General features: G+C 46.2%; 1 pseudogene; it reads right to left on the bottom strand.

Annotated features, from left to right (window-relative positions):
* Window positions 1-3356: 3356 nt before the first annotated feature.
* Window positions 3357-10845, bottom strand: LOC129852865 (phospholipase DDHD2-like; annotated as a pseudogene).
* Between the last annotated feature and the right edge of the window lie 3984 nt (window positions 10846-14829).

Genomic DNA, 14829 nt, shown 5'->3' on the forward strand with positions numbered 1-14829 from the left:
CTTCCGCCAGACAGAATCAGCCAAAGCCTTCCGCCAGACAGGATCAGCCAGAGCCTTCCGCCAGACAGGATCAGCCAGAGCCGTCATCCAGCCATGACCAGCCAGAGCCGTCATCCAGCCATGACCAGCCAGAGCCGTCATCCAGCCATGACCAGCCAGAGCCATCATCCAGCCATGACCAGCCAGAGCCGTCATCCAGCCAGGATCCGCCAGAGCCAGCCAGCCAGGATCCGCCAGAGCCAGCCAGCCAGGATCCGCCAGAGCCAGCCAGCCAGGATCCGCCATCCAGTCCGGTGCTGCCGTCCCTCAGTCCTGAGCTGCCCCTTATCCCGGTGCTGCTCCTTATCCCGGTGATGCCCCTTAATTTAGGTGGGGTTATTCGGAGGGTGGTCATTGAGGGGGGGATACGGAAGCAGGGAGTGATTATGGTGGGATGGGGACCACGCCCAGAGCCTGAGCCGCCACCGTGGACAGATGCCCACCCAGACCCTCCCCTAGACTTTTGGTGGTGCGTCCGGAGTTCGCACCTTGAGGGGGGGGTTCTGTCACATTCCTGACCTGTTTTCTGTTATTTTTGTATGTGTTTAGTTGGTCAGGGCGTGAGTTGGGGTGGGCATTCTATGTTTTGTGTTTCTATGTTTAGGTGGTTTGTAATTAGCCTTATATGGTTCTCAATCAGAGACAGGTGTTTGACTTTTCCTCTGATTGAGAACCATATAAAGGTAGGCTGTTCACACTGTTTGTTTGTGGGTGGTTGTCTCCTGTGTTCGTATATGTTACCACACGGGACTGTATCGTTTGTTTGTAGTCTGTTCCTGTTCGTGCGTTCTTCGTTATATGTAAGTTCACATGTTTTAGGTCAGTCTACGTTCGTTTGTTATTTTGTAGTTTGTTGAAGTGTTTTCGGTTTTCGTCTTTACTTTAATAAACTTCATTATGTCAAATTATCACGCTGTGCTTTGGTCCAATCCCTAGCCGTTACAGGTAGCCTGTTTTCCCACTATGGCTTGTGGGTAGTTGTTTTCTGTGTCTGTGTTTTACCATACAGAACTGTTTCAGTCTCGTTCATTTCTCTTTTTGTTTTGTCATTCAGTGTTCAGTTGCATTTCATTCAAATGGACACTTACCACGCTGTACATTGGTCCGATCTTTCATACTCGTCATTTCATACTCGTCATTTGGTCTCCAGTACGCCGTTTCGGCCCAGGGTATCCTGCGCCGGCTCTTTGTGCTGTGTCTCCGGGGCGCTGGGAGGGTGCAGTGCGTCCTATGCCTGCTCTCCGCCCGTGCCGGGCGAATGTGGGCATTGAGCCTAAGATCTCCAGTGCTCACCCACAGCCCGGTTCAACCTGTGCTTGCACTCTGGAGGGTCCGGGCTAAAGTGGTCATCCAGCCTGGAGGAGTGGTGCCAAGGCTGCGCACCAGAGCTCCAGTGCTCCCCCACAGCCCGGTCCATCCGGTGCCTCCTCCATACCCCAGGCATCCTGTAGGTCTCCCCAGCCTGGTGGGTCCTGTGGCAGCCCCACGCACTAGGCTGTCTCTCCGTCTCCTCCCTCCAGGTTCTCCCGTCTGTCCTGAGCTGCCAGAGCCGCCCGTCTGTCCTGAGCTGCCGGAGCCGCCCGTCTGTCCTGAGCTGCCGGAGCCGCCCGTCAGTCAGGAGCTGCCGGAGCCGCCCGTCAGTCAGGAGCTGCCGGAGCCGCCCGTCAGTCAGGAGCTGCCGGAGCCGCCCGTCAGTCAGGAGCTCCTGGAGCCGCCCGTTAGTCAGGAGTGCCTGGAGCCGCCCTTCACTCCGGAGCTGCCAGAGTCGCCCTTCACTCCGGTGCTGCCAGAGTCTCCCGTCTATTCGGGGCCCGCTGCAAGGGTCCCCAGTCCGGGGTCGGTGGTTTTAACTTAAGACGTTCGCTTCATACAGCTACACATATGCTTCATTACACAATTTCATTAATGGATTCTGGCAATGACATTTCAGCTGGAGCTTTTGTCGTGAGTGGCATGTTAATGACAGATCAACCTGATACCCCAAATAAACAAACAAGCCTAAATCAATTACGGGCACGGTTGACCACCCCCTCCTTCCCGGCACTCATTCTTCTGCCATTTCTTCTTCAGATAGTGTTTCAGTTTGTCCAATGCTCATGTTCAAAGTGGATGGCCCTTGATAATGTCCCGATTTCTCTCACCTGAGCCACCATGATCCTTTACGGTCCATTATATCTTGTCCTTTTTCCAACCAGTACATCAGCAGCATGAGAAGTTTGGACGGGATCTCTCTCCATGCTCACTCCACGTGGACACATGCCGCACTCCTGAGATAAAAGGCAGTTGATAGCTTCGACTGGACGCTGTGCACAGGTTGCTGGCTCGGACTCAGGAAGGACAGGGCCATAGTGAAAGCCATTGTAGTCATTAATTCAGCCGGTTAGAGGCGGTGAGGCTCACACTGTTCTCGGATTAATTATCCCTTCCATGCATCTAGACACCATCTGTGGTTACCTTCGCCATAACCTCGAAAGAGGACAGACCAGAACAACCGTTTAGTTTAGGGCATTTCTGATTCAGGAAATCCAGGCAAACGATTCACTGTACGACAAATTATTACTTCTACCAATATTCTTAATACAAAGAGAATAACAAGACACATTTGAAACCATTTTTGCAAATTGGCTTACACTCACTCACTCCCCGAAAACTTCAATCCATTAGGAGTCAACCCTTACCAACATATATTTTTCCCTTTTACAGGTAGGCATGTGAAGAAAATACTGACTGTACTGACTGTCCCTGTGACATCAACTAGCCAAAATATGAAACCTGTTGTTTAACAAATCTGCTAGGTCCTTCAAAAAGTTGGTGCTGGCTTATCAGCTCAATATTCGGAACTAAAAACATTTACTTGGATCTACTTTAATTTTCGACACAGTTCCACATAATGGAAACAGATTATTGTTTTAGATGACATTACCTTCTTACTTAAATCACTGGTGTTACCTAAACTATAGAATTGAGTAATAATAATTGGAAATTGTCAAAAATGTCTCTTATTCAATTATTCATACCTCTGTCCCAAATGTCACACTATGTCCCTTACAGCCTGTTTGAGTTCAGTGAGTACCACTCACTTTCACTGGCAGCTTATCTATTTGTCCAGAGGAAGCGTATCTCTAACCCAAACTACAGATGTCAGCCTCTAATATAATCAGTCCCAATTCTCAATCCCTCTGTTCGTCATGTGACCTTGTATTGAAACATTTACTTCTTCAAATCACTAAGATATTGCATTATTAGAGTGCTATCTGAATGCCACTAATATTACCATTCACTTTTTCCAGAAGAAAAAAACATTCTCACTACTGCTAATACACACAGATTACTCTCTTACAATGTTCTGCTTTTACCCCTATTGTAAGATTTAAAAACAAAACAAACATGATCACTTTCTCCTTATTGGAAGGCATTGTTTTAATTTTACTCTACCCTAACAATGTTAATCTATATATTTATTACCAATTTCTGTTGGACATTCACTTTCTGCTTCACACTTATTAAATGTCTATTATTGTAAGATTAACATGTAATTCGATGAATTTATCGAATATATTGGCCAATTCAGAAGGGAAGAGAGAAACTTTCTGGGATCAACATGTATTATAACTGGGCTGGCACTGTCTATTAGTCCACTGTAGATGGAGTGCTCTGTCCATAATAAGTCTGGCACCTGAGACAGGATAGACTGGGAAACAGAGCCAGTTTCCAACTCCTTCTCGGAGAGTGGTTAAATTTTGCCTTAGAACTTCATCATTTTGGGATATCAACAAAAACTCCATCGGGAGTACAATAAATTGTAGCCTTCATTTTTGTTAAGTCTCTACATGGTAAACATTCATTGGTTCCATTTAACAGGGCATGGGTTTTCTTTCCAAATGTATTACCGGGGTGGAGGAATTCTCATAAGCATTTGTAGTTTTATTGGTTAGGGATTAGTCAAGTCCCGTAACTTTACCAAAAGTGGATATGCGCCAATCTTTGTCGGATACTTTTCCCCCCAGACCCTTTAGACAGTCATACAATGCTTTAACCTTATCTTTATCAAATAATCCACAAAGGGACCACTCTAAACATTTCTCAGAATACTTTTTACACCACTACGTGTGGATGTGCAAGTTACTTCATTAAATCTCTTGTAACCCATTATATCTCCTTTACACTAGTGTTCTATTTATACAGCATATTCGGGAATAGTACTCTCTCCTTTTATATCTTCACATACATAATTCCTATATAACATTATAAATCAACTTAGGTATTTACATACACATCACCCCATGTGCATCCTATGCACCATATGTATCTTCAACGGTTCTCTAGCCTCCCAGAAACTATGGTACAGTGGTCCCAGACCACATAGAAACTGCTGTCGCCGTGCCGACTCCCCTGGAGACTACCTGCCAAGGCAATCCATGGGAGAGGGGGCATCGTCTGAGGGACCTGGTAGGGTCTGCAGCCCTGAGGCCAAAAGCACCGTCCCCTGCCGACCCTCCTACACACACACAGAAACATTAATTCTAATGAATATCTGCTTTTTCCTACTTCCTACTGAGACCCACAAAGTACTTTGTGAGCTTATGAACCCTAACCTGTAGGAAGTGTCTCTTCCGTATGAAGCGGAGGATCTTCTTCCTCGGTCCCAGAGAGATTCCCAGCTCCGTCAGGTCAGTCTCGTCACACAGAGCCTGAGGGAAGACAGAGAAGAGATGAAGACACACACAGTCTCACCAGTGAGTCACGGTCTAGGTCCACGCTCTGTAGTGTAGCCAGGTGCTCCTGGAGGCCCATTCTGCACAGAGCCTGCGCCAATGCATCACAGGTCAGAGGGAAGTGGTCACGGTTACACCCCTACAGGACAGACAAGAAAGGGAGGGGTTATCATGTTATAGATCATAAATATAATGGGATAGTCATTACATTCATACACTGTGATGTCTATAGCATTAACAAAGTGGCATCTAGATATGAATTGTACTGTACAGCAGGATGTCTATCAATAGTGGCCTACAGTGCCCCCTCATATAGACAATAGAGGCTAGGATGAGTAACATTATATATGTAAGTGTAGCACACTTAATGAATCCACTGTGAGATTTTATTATATGGAGTTTAGCTTGAGGTGTGTCAGTCAGGTTGTATGTAATACTACAGACACAGAGTCTGTCACTGTAAAGACCTGGTTACCTCATCTCTGTCTGCCTCTCCTGATCCGGTCTTCTGATTGGTCAGCAGGTCAAACTGGATCAGCAAACCTGTAGGTGAATCTGAGGTTGTTCAATAAAAGGTCAGCGATAAAGATAAGCTAATCCTGTTTAAAGATGTAGGATTCCAATAGGTGCCATGTTTCCTAGACAGTTGCATTCTTTATTGAATTGTAATTAGAATGGTTGTCAAATAAGTCATATTCTGTGGAGTGTCTGTATCTGTGTATTATGTGTCTCACCCATGAGGCGTCCAACCACAGACACTGCTCCAGTAAACTCTGGGTGTCTGTGTTTGAACAGTAAGTGGAGCTTGTTAACCTCTGAGGCCCCAGTGTCCACTGTGGTCTGGCAGTAGGTGGGACTGTTGTAGAAGAGAGTGTCAAAGGTGAATGGTCTCAGACGACTGATACTGGGGAGAGTGAACCTCTGGATGTCCCTGAGAGGGGAGGGGGGGGGAGAAGGGGTGAGAGAGAAAGCGATGTGTCAAAATGCAGTAGTAAATACTGGTTGAGTAGACTGAGGACGCTTATCTGTATGTGTTCTTACTCGGCTATTCCAGTGGCCTGTCCATGTAGTGCACTATGCCAGTTGACAGGTTGGAACTCAACTCTGTCCACCCAGCCCTACTCCTGGCCACTCCTGTAATCGCTCCCCAGCAGGGACAGGGACGCACTCCTGAAGTCATTCACTACAGACAGACAGTTAACAAACACACACAGTTAACACATACACCCACTCCTGAAGTCATTCACTACACAGACACTCACCACACTGTATGATAGATCTGAAGCGGAAGTCACAGGCGAGGCTGATGCCGTGATCCATGAATACCAGGTGATCTATCACCTGAAAAACACACACAGACAGGCCTTCAGTAGAGCAAGACGCATGTACTCACACACACAGACAGGCCTTCAGTAGAGCAGGACGCATGTACTCACACACAAAGACAGGCCATCAGTAGAGCAGGACGTATGTACTCACACACATAGACAGGCCTTCAGTAGAGCAGGACGCATGTACTCACACACAAAGACAGGCCTTCAGTAGAGCAGGACGCATGTCTCTCACACACAAAGACAGGCCTTCAGTAGAGCAGGACGCATGTACTCACACACAGACAGGCCTTCAGTAGAGCAGGACGCATGTCTCTCACACACAAAGACAGGCCTTCAGTAGAGCAGGACGCATGTACTCACACACAGACAGGCCTTCAGTAGAGCAGGACGCATGTCTCTCACACACACAGACAGTTAGAGGACAAAAAAACTAGCACACACACCTAAAATGAGTTTAGTAGGGCAACTAGAGGTAATCCATTATACTAAATGGCTTGGAGACTGATCAGAGGGCAAACCGTAAATCTCTCTCTCTCACACACACACACACACGTGCACGCACGCACGCACGCACGCACGCGCGCGCGCACACACACACACACACACACACACACACACACACACACACACACACACACACACACACACACACACACACACACACACACACACACACACACACACACACAAACACAGATATCTCTGCTGTCATGTTGTTGACGCCACTCTTGACAGTGTGTGGGCGTGTCTGCTCCGAGGGGGATGAGACCCATTCCTCCTGCAACGCAATTGGCTGGTACTGCATGATCAGCTGACCATGGAAGGGGGGTTAAGGGTGAAGAGGGAAAATAGAGAGTAAATACAGCTAGAGGGAGAGGGTGCAGACATGTTAATTAGGGATGGGGGGGTCGCTACCTAATTGACATGTCTGCACCCTCTCCCTCTATCTGTATTTACTCTCTATTATATAGATATTTGTCTACAAGTATCGATTTGTAGCTTATGTTCCATATTGTCTCTGCAGCAGACATACACTCAGAGGCTAGTTTATTAGGTACACCACCCCGTTCAATAAAATGGTTCACTCCTATAGACAGTGAGCCCGTGGCCTGCTATATAAAGCAGGCAGACAGGCATCAATTCATTCAGTTACTGTTCAATTGAACATTAGAATGGACGAAACGAGTGACCTAAGCAAGTTTGAGCGTGGTATGATCTTCGGTGCCAGGGGCGCCGGTTCCAGTATCTCAGAAACGTCCGGCCTCCTGGGCTTTTCACACACGACAGTGTCTAGGGTTTACCGAGAATGGTGTGACAAACAAAAACCATCCGGTCAGCGGCAGTCCTGTGGGAGAAAATAGCTTGTTGATAAGAGGTCGAATGAGAATGGCAAGAATCGTGCAAGCTAACAGGCAGGCCACAAACAGGCAAATAACAGCGCGGTACAACAGTGGTGTTCAGAACAGCCTATTGGAACGCACAACTCGTCGGTTCTTGTCACAGATGGGCTATTGCAGCAGACGACCACACCGTGTTCCACTCCTATTAGCTAAAAACAAGAAGAAGCCGCTCCAGTGGGCACGCCATCACCAACACTGGAATATTGAGTAGTGGAAAAACGTCACCTGGTCCGTCGAATCCCGGTTCCTGTTACGTCACGCTAATAGCCAAATCCGAATTTGGCATAAGCAGCATGAGTCCATGTCTCCATCCTGCATGGTGTCAACGGTACAGGCTGGTGATGTAATGGTGTGGGGAATGTTTTCCTGGCAAACGTTAGGTCCCTTGATACCAATTGAGCAATGTTTCCAGGCCTCGAAGAATTCAAATCAACATGTGTAGACTTTACAGTGAAATGCTTACGTATGAGTCCATTCCCAACAATGCAGAGTTAAAAAGAGAAATAGTACCGAGGCAATGTGCCGGGGAATGAGGTAGTTGATATAATTGAGGTAATACAGTATGTACATGTGGGTAGGAGTAAGCGACTAGGCAATCAGGATATATAATAAACATAGTAGCAGCAGCATGTGTGAAAATGTGTTTATGTGTGAGTGTGTGTGTGTGGTTTGCGTCTATATGCATTTGTGTATGTTTGAGTGTGTGTGTGTGTGTGTGTGTGTGTGTGTGTGTGTGTGTGTGTGTGTGTGTGTGTGTGTGTGTGTGTGTGTGTGTGTGTGTGTGTGTGTGTGTGTGTGTGTGTGTGTGTGTGTGTGTTAGAGTGTCAGCATAGTATGTGTGAGTATGTGCATATGGTCTAGTGGGTGTGCATAGAGCCAGTGCAAGGGAGTCAGTGTAAAACAATTAAGACAAAGAAATAAATAATAAAGGTGGGTGAATGTAAATTGTCCGGGTAGCCATCTGAGTAACTGTTCAGCACGCTTATGGCTCGGGGGTAGCAGAGAGAACAGTCTATGAGTTGTCGTTGGCAAACTTAATGATGGTGTTGGCAGTGGCGACCCGTCATTCAGGGCAGGTGGGACTCTATGAGCCCCAAATGTTTTGCTCAAAATAATTTCAAAATGTATATATTGTCACAAGCCGGCTCATAGCCTGTGACAAAAATGAGGGGACACGAACAACAGGTATAGGCCAATTAAAAAGGTTCTTTATTATAAATCAAACTATTAACTTTAAACTGAGAAAAAGGAATGAGGTGTGGAAGTATCATAATGTAAGGTGTATGTAAAGTGCATGGACGTGTGAATCTGTGTGTGTGAATATGACTGAGTGAAAACTATGCAAAACTACAAAGGAACAAACAAAACAGGATCATACCTGGAGGAGCAGAGAGAGAGAGAGAGAGGTGATTAGTGAAACAGTTTATACCCTGAGCCCAGGTGGCTCCAATCACTAACGACCCTCCTCTGCCTGCAGGAGGAACCGCCCCTGCAATGCAGAGGAGGAGCCGTGACAATATATATATAATATTTTTTTTGGGTGGGGGGGGGCTTGCCTGTTTTGAATGTTATTTTGGCATTAATACGTGTTACATATCAGTTTGCAAACAAGTTAAGAAAATTATATACATATCATTGAGTTAATAAAGCCGCATACAAACAGGCAGCTCCAAAACGCAGGTGTTTCAGCGTAGCTTAGTGCTTTCTGTGGTGATGGGGCAGGCCTGCAGAAAATAGGAGCATTCCACCGTGATTGGCTCAACATTGCACCGTGATTGGCTCAGTGTTCTGTCACTCATGGGGACACTGTCACCCGCCTTTAGTAACGGTAGACATCAAGAATGTGAGCCCTTTGGGTGCTGCCATAGAGTTACATTAGAAGTGCCCTTCCAGGAAGGCTCATGGTCATTGGCCACAGATAAAATGACGTCAAATCACGTTATATCTACAGTAGCTTTGATTGTACTGATCATGAACATCATACTTTCAAAATCTTAGCTAGCAGTCATTGTCATAAATCAAGTAGACAATCTACTGGCAAATCAGTTTTAATCCTTGTCATATGAAGATAAATTATAGATAAAACATATCGGTGCTCATCGGCCATCGGACATAAACATTACACAACAAGTTGGATATCGCAAATTCAACAATGAGTTGTTCGGAAGGAATCGGTGACATTGGCTAACCGCAAGCATTGCAACCGGGAAGTCAGACTGGGAAAATACGTTTTCAACGGTCATCCAACTCAGAATTGTAAATCTTTTCCTTTGATGACAAAATTTGTCAATGAAGGACCGCCACACACAAGGTGAGTCCAAAAATATCTTATATGCTGCTGCATAAATTATGTAATATGCCAGGGAGATATGGTCAGCCATATCAGCTATGTTTTTTAAGAAGGCAGTAAACTAATTGTTTTGCTGCCAGACAAGGCTCCGCTGATAGCTAGGTGTAACTGTGGTAAGGATTCACTCCATGGTGCTGAAAAGAAAGCTCTGCTATAGGGACAGCTTTATGTAGGCCCTAACAGTTTGTAGGCACCGCTTGTCACTGTTATAGTGCAATTAATGTATTGTTCAGTGTTGTGTTGTGTAGTGTATTTGCTGGCATGCATCTAAAAAAAATGTTGGGGATCTTGCCCCACCAAGATTTACATGCTTTAAATCACCACTGGAATTTGGAGTTGTGCCCATCCACGGAGTCGTGGGTGAATAGGGAGTACAGGAGGGGACTGAGCACGCACCCCTGAGGAGCCCCAGTGTTGAGGGTCAGCGTGGCGGATGTGTTGTTGCCTACCTTCACCACCAGTTGCAAAGGGAGGTGTTCAATCCCAGGGTCCTTAGCTTAGTAATGAGCTATGGTGTTGAACGCTGAGGTGTTCCATTTTTCCAGGTGGGAAAGAGCAGTGTGGAGTGTAATAGAGATTGCGTCATCTGTGGATTTGTTGGGGCAGTATGTGAATTGGAGTGGGTTTCTGGGATGATGGTGTTGATGTGAGCCATGACCAGCCTTTCAAAGCCTTTCATGGCTACAGATGTGAGTGCTATGGGGCGGTAGTCATTTAGACAGATTATCTTGGCGTTCTTAGGCACAGGGACTATGGTGGTTTGCTTGAAACATGTAGGTATTATTCAGGCTGTTCTGGAGGCAAAGGGGGGTCCGACCCGATACTCTGACAGACCCTGCTCCCAGTACACAGCATACCTCTCCCCATCTACTGCCACTACCTCCTCCTCCTTGTCCTCTCATCCTACAACACACACACACACACAGATTCTCAATGAACCCAGATCAAACAGATACAGAGACAGTGTGAGCATGTGACGCACTCACATGCTCACACTGCCTATTCATCTAGTCTATTCATCTAATCTCTGGCAGCAGCAGGGACTGAACCAGTGGGCCGCAGACCAGAGGAATGTTATGATATCTCATCCAACAGCTGTTCCACACTCACTACCTATTCCTGTTACTTCCCCTCCTCATTCACCGGTAGACCAAGCCTGTTCCAGTCTCTCCGAGTCCTCTCTGCAGATGGGGAGCCACAAGTCCTTGGAGTCTGCACAGTGACAGTAAAACCAATGGGGGTGTACAGGCTGGTAGAGGGGTGGGGTAGGCTCCATGTCAACGAACTCGAAGGGGCAAGTGAAAAAAGGAGATGTCTCACCCACCACACCAGACACCTGTAGTGGTAACATCATTATGACATTATACTGTTACTTGCAGTGTAACTAACGAACTAGAAATCTGTGTTTCTACAAATACACATGAAGCAACACTGAAGAAACTAAAATGTCTAAATAACACTTAGCTCTGCCAAACCAAAACCAATCCTTTAGTCCTCATTTGTTTTCTGCATTCACCTAAACTGAGAAAATCTAGTTTAAAACTTAATTGAAATCCATAGCGGCTATTCTAGTGAGGTAATAGCGTCACAACCAAGACGTAGCTCGATCTACCTTCCCCTCCACAATATTTAGTTTTTCTTTAACCTTTATTCAACTCGGCAAGTCAGATAAGAACAAATTCTTATTTACAATGACGGCCTACAAAGAGCAGTCTCTCCACAATCACACAATTCTACAGTTACAGCCAGGAATAATTTAACATTAGCCAGGAAGTTGTCCCTTGTCCCTGTAGCTCCAACTGATCAGAGAGGAGACCAGGACAGGACAGGCGAGAATAGCCGAGTAAAAGACTTCTGCCGGGATAAACAAAGCCCTGCTTTATTCTCTCTATCACTGCAAGCATCTCCTCTCCTTTCCTCTACTTTGCGCTCTTTCACTTGCCTCCTCTCCTCCCCTTTCTTCCCCTTTTTTCCTCTACTTACAGCTGAATCGGTCCCTAGCTCAGCCCCAGGTGTGTTCCTGTCCAGAGGTGTGTGTGCAGGTGTATTCAAATCAAATCACATTTTATTGGTCACAAGCAGATGTTATTGCGGGTGTAGCGAAAAGCTTGTCCAGAGGTGTGTGTGCAGGTGTGTCAGACAGGTCCTGAACGATGCGGGTGGGGCCAAGCTGAGACCCCCCCCCCCCCCCCCCCCCCCCCCCGGGCCCACGCCCTCTGACATCACCCTGACATCTCAGGTCTACAGAGAGAGAGAGAGTTGGGTACGGAGGCAGTTACCACAGGGGTGTTGTCTGTGTGATGCTCTGTGCCAGGCTAGGAGCCAGATCAGTGGGAACTAACAGAGGAACTGAAAGACAAATAACAAGAAAACAACCATGTTAGCTAAACTCTGAGCATTAGCCAGAGATACACCAGAGAGTACTGGTATTACCCATGCATGGCATCTCTGTTTAAGATTAGATCAGCAATAGTCCAGATGACAACAGAAGTGCCAGTTCTTTATTATGGCAGCACGTTAACTTAATAGGTTTCTCTTGTAAGATGGAAAGAGAACAGCTGTCACGTTCTGACCATAGTTCTTGTGTGTTTTGCTTGTTTTAGTGTTGGTCAGGACGTGAGCTGGGTGGGCATTCTATGTTGTGTGTCTTGTTTGTCCGTTTCTATGTTTGGCCTAATATGGTTCTCAATCAGAGGCAGATGTTTTGTGTTGTCTCTGATTGGGAATCATATATAGGTGGCTTGTTTTGTGTTGGGGATTGTGGGTGGTTGTTTCCTGTCTCTGTGTTTTCTCTGCACCAGCTAGGACTGTATCGGTTTGCCACTTTTTTGTTATTTTGTATTTGTAAGTGTTCTCTGTTTATCATTTATTAAACATGTTGAGCACTGGCTACGCTGCGTGTTGGTCCGATCCCTCCTACACCTCCTCTTCTCTTGAAGAGAAGGAAGGCTGCCGTTACAACAGCAGTCAGGAGCACAGGTCAAATTAGTGCCAGCTACCTGGCTTATACTAGAGGCTCATGACAGTGAAGCCAAGCTATTTAGCTAATTAATAGACCTCTGGCTTAGCTACGCTAGGCAGCCAGCCATAAGGCAAAGCTTTCTTAGCCTGGCTGCAGGTTTAAATTGTATTTTTTTATTGTCACATACCCTGGAAAGGCGCAGTGTAATGTGTTGTTTTACAGTGTCAGCCATAACTTATCAGTACAAATTAGGGTTAAGTGCCTTGCTCAAGGGCACATTGACAGATTTTTCACCTAGCTTTAGCTATTATTATTGCTAGTTATCCTTGGTCGCTGTATCTATCTAGCTAGTAGGTTTTTATTTTTTATTTAACCTTTATTTAACTAGGCAAGTCAGTTTAAGAAAACATTTTTATTTACAATGACAGCCTACCCCAGCAAAACCCTCCCCTAACCCGGACGATGCTGGGCCAATTGTACACCGCCCTATGGGACTCCCCATCACGGCCGGTTGTGATACAGCCTGGGATCGAACCTGGATCTGTAGTGATGCTTCTAGCAGTGTGATGCAGTACCTTAGACCTCTGCGCTACTCAAGATCCCTACCCTGGAGTAGCTACATGATTGAACACCACAGTTCAGTCCTTGCTAGTTAGCTATAACAGACTCACATCAGTCAGTGCAGTGCCCGTTGCTAGCTAGCTAATTGTAGCTAGTCAGGACAGAGAAGGCAGTCCAAAAACAATATGAACTGACCTGCTGCTGATCTGGACAGTTTGATAGGACAGTCGGTCAGGGCACTCACATCAAATTTTCTAACACTACAGACCAATGACTGTATGTAACGGATGTGAAATGGCTAGCTAGTCAGCGGGTACGCGCTAGTAGCATTTCAATCAGTTACGTCACTTGCTCTGAGACTTAAGTAGTGTTGCCCCTTGCTTTGCAAGGGCCGTGGCTTTTGTGGAGCGATGGGTAACGCTGCTTCGTGGGTGACTGTTGTCGATGTGTGCAGAGGGTCCCTGGTTCGCGCCCGTGTCGGGGCGAGGGGACGGTTTAAAGTTATACTGTTACATTGATGCTGTTGACCCGGATCACTGGTTGCTGCGGAAAAGGAGGAGGTTGAAAGGGGGGTGAGTGTAACGGATGTGAAATGGCTAGCTAGTTAGCGGGTACGCGCTAGTAGCATTTCAATCAGTTACGTCACTTGCTCTGAGACTTAAGTAGTGTTGCCCCTTGCTTTGCAAGGGCCGTGGCTTTTGTGGAGCGATGGGTAACGCTGCTTCGTGGGCGACCGTTGTCGATGTGTGCAGAGGGTCCCTGGTTCGCGCCCGGGTCGGGGCGAGGGGACGGTTTAAAGTTATACTGTTACATGTATACAGAAGTGCCACCCTGTCACTAAACTAACCCCGGGTTGCCTAATCAATAAAAGCATGTAGCTAGCAACATTTGTTGAAAACATTCACAACTAGCTATCCGATTACCCAGAGTGTGCGATAATCACTTCGCTGTAGTGTTGGTGCTTTCAATTTTCAATTGAGAACTCAAAAAAACTTGTGGTGAAATCATGACATCAGTGAACTTCAGGTCAGAAAGTCAGAGCGCTAGAAAGATGCCAAATTTGCGACTTGTAATTCCGAGTTGTATGACCTTTCAAAGCGATTTTTCCCAGTCTGGGCTTGTTTTTTCCCCCAGAGTTCCCAGTTGTCTGGAACGTACTGAAGCCACCAGTCGGCCATATTAGCACTTTCCAGTAGGTGCAGTTCTCCATAGGAATGAATAGAATTCTACAGTATTTAAATTAAATGTTTCAAGGACATTATTTTCTTGTTGTGGGGACAGTAACATAAGTCATCTAAAAATATATATACTTTAAGGGAAAAAACGTGTTTATACTTCAAGGAAAATAAATATTTTAATGTTTATCTCAATATGTTTTACAACGGAGGGGGAGTGCCAAAAGATGTCGGCTGCCCCTTTAACGGGCCACTCGAGTCTTCACGTGTGCCTGTGAGTATCACTAGCAGTG

Source organism: Salvelinus fontinalis, chromosome 4, assembly GCF_029448725.1.
Source record: "Salvelinus fontinalis isolate EN_2023a chromosome 4, ASM2944872v1, whole genome shotgun sequence".
NCBI classification, from domain to species: Eukaryota; Metazoa; Chordata; class Actinopteri; order Salmoniformes; family Salmonidae; genus Salvelinus; species Salvelinus fontinalis.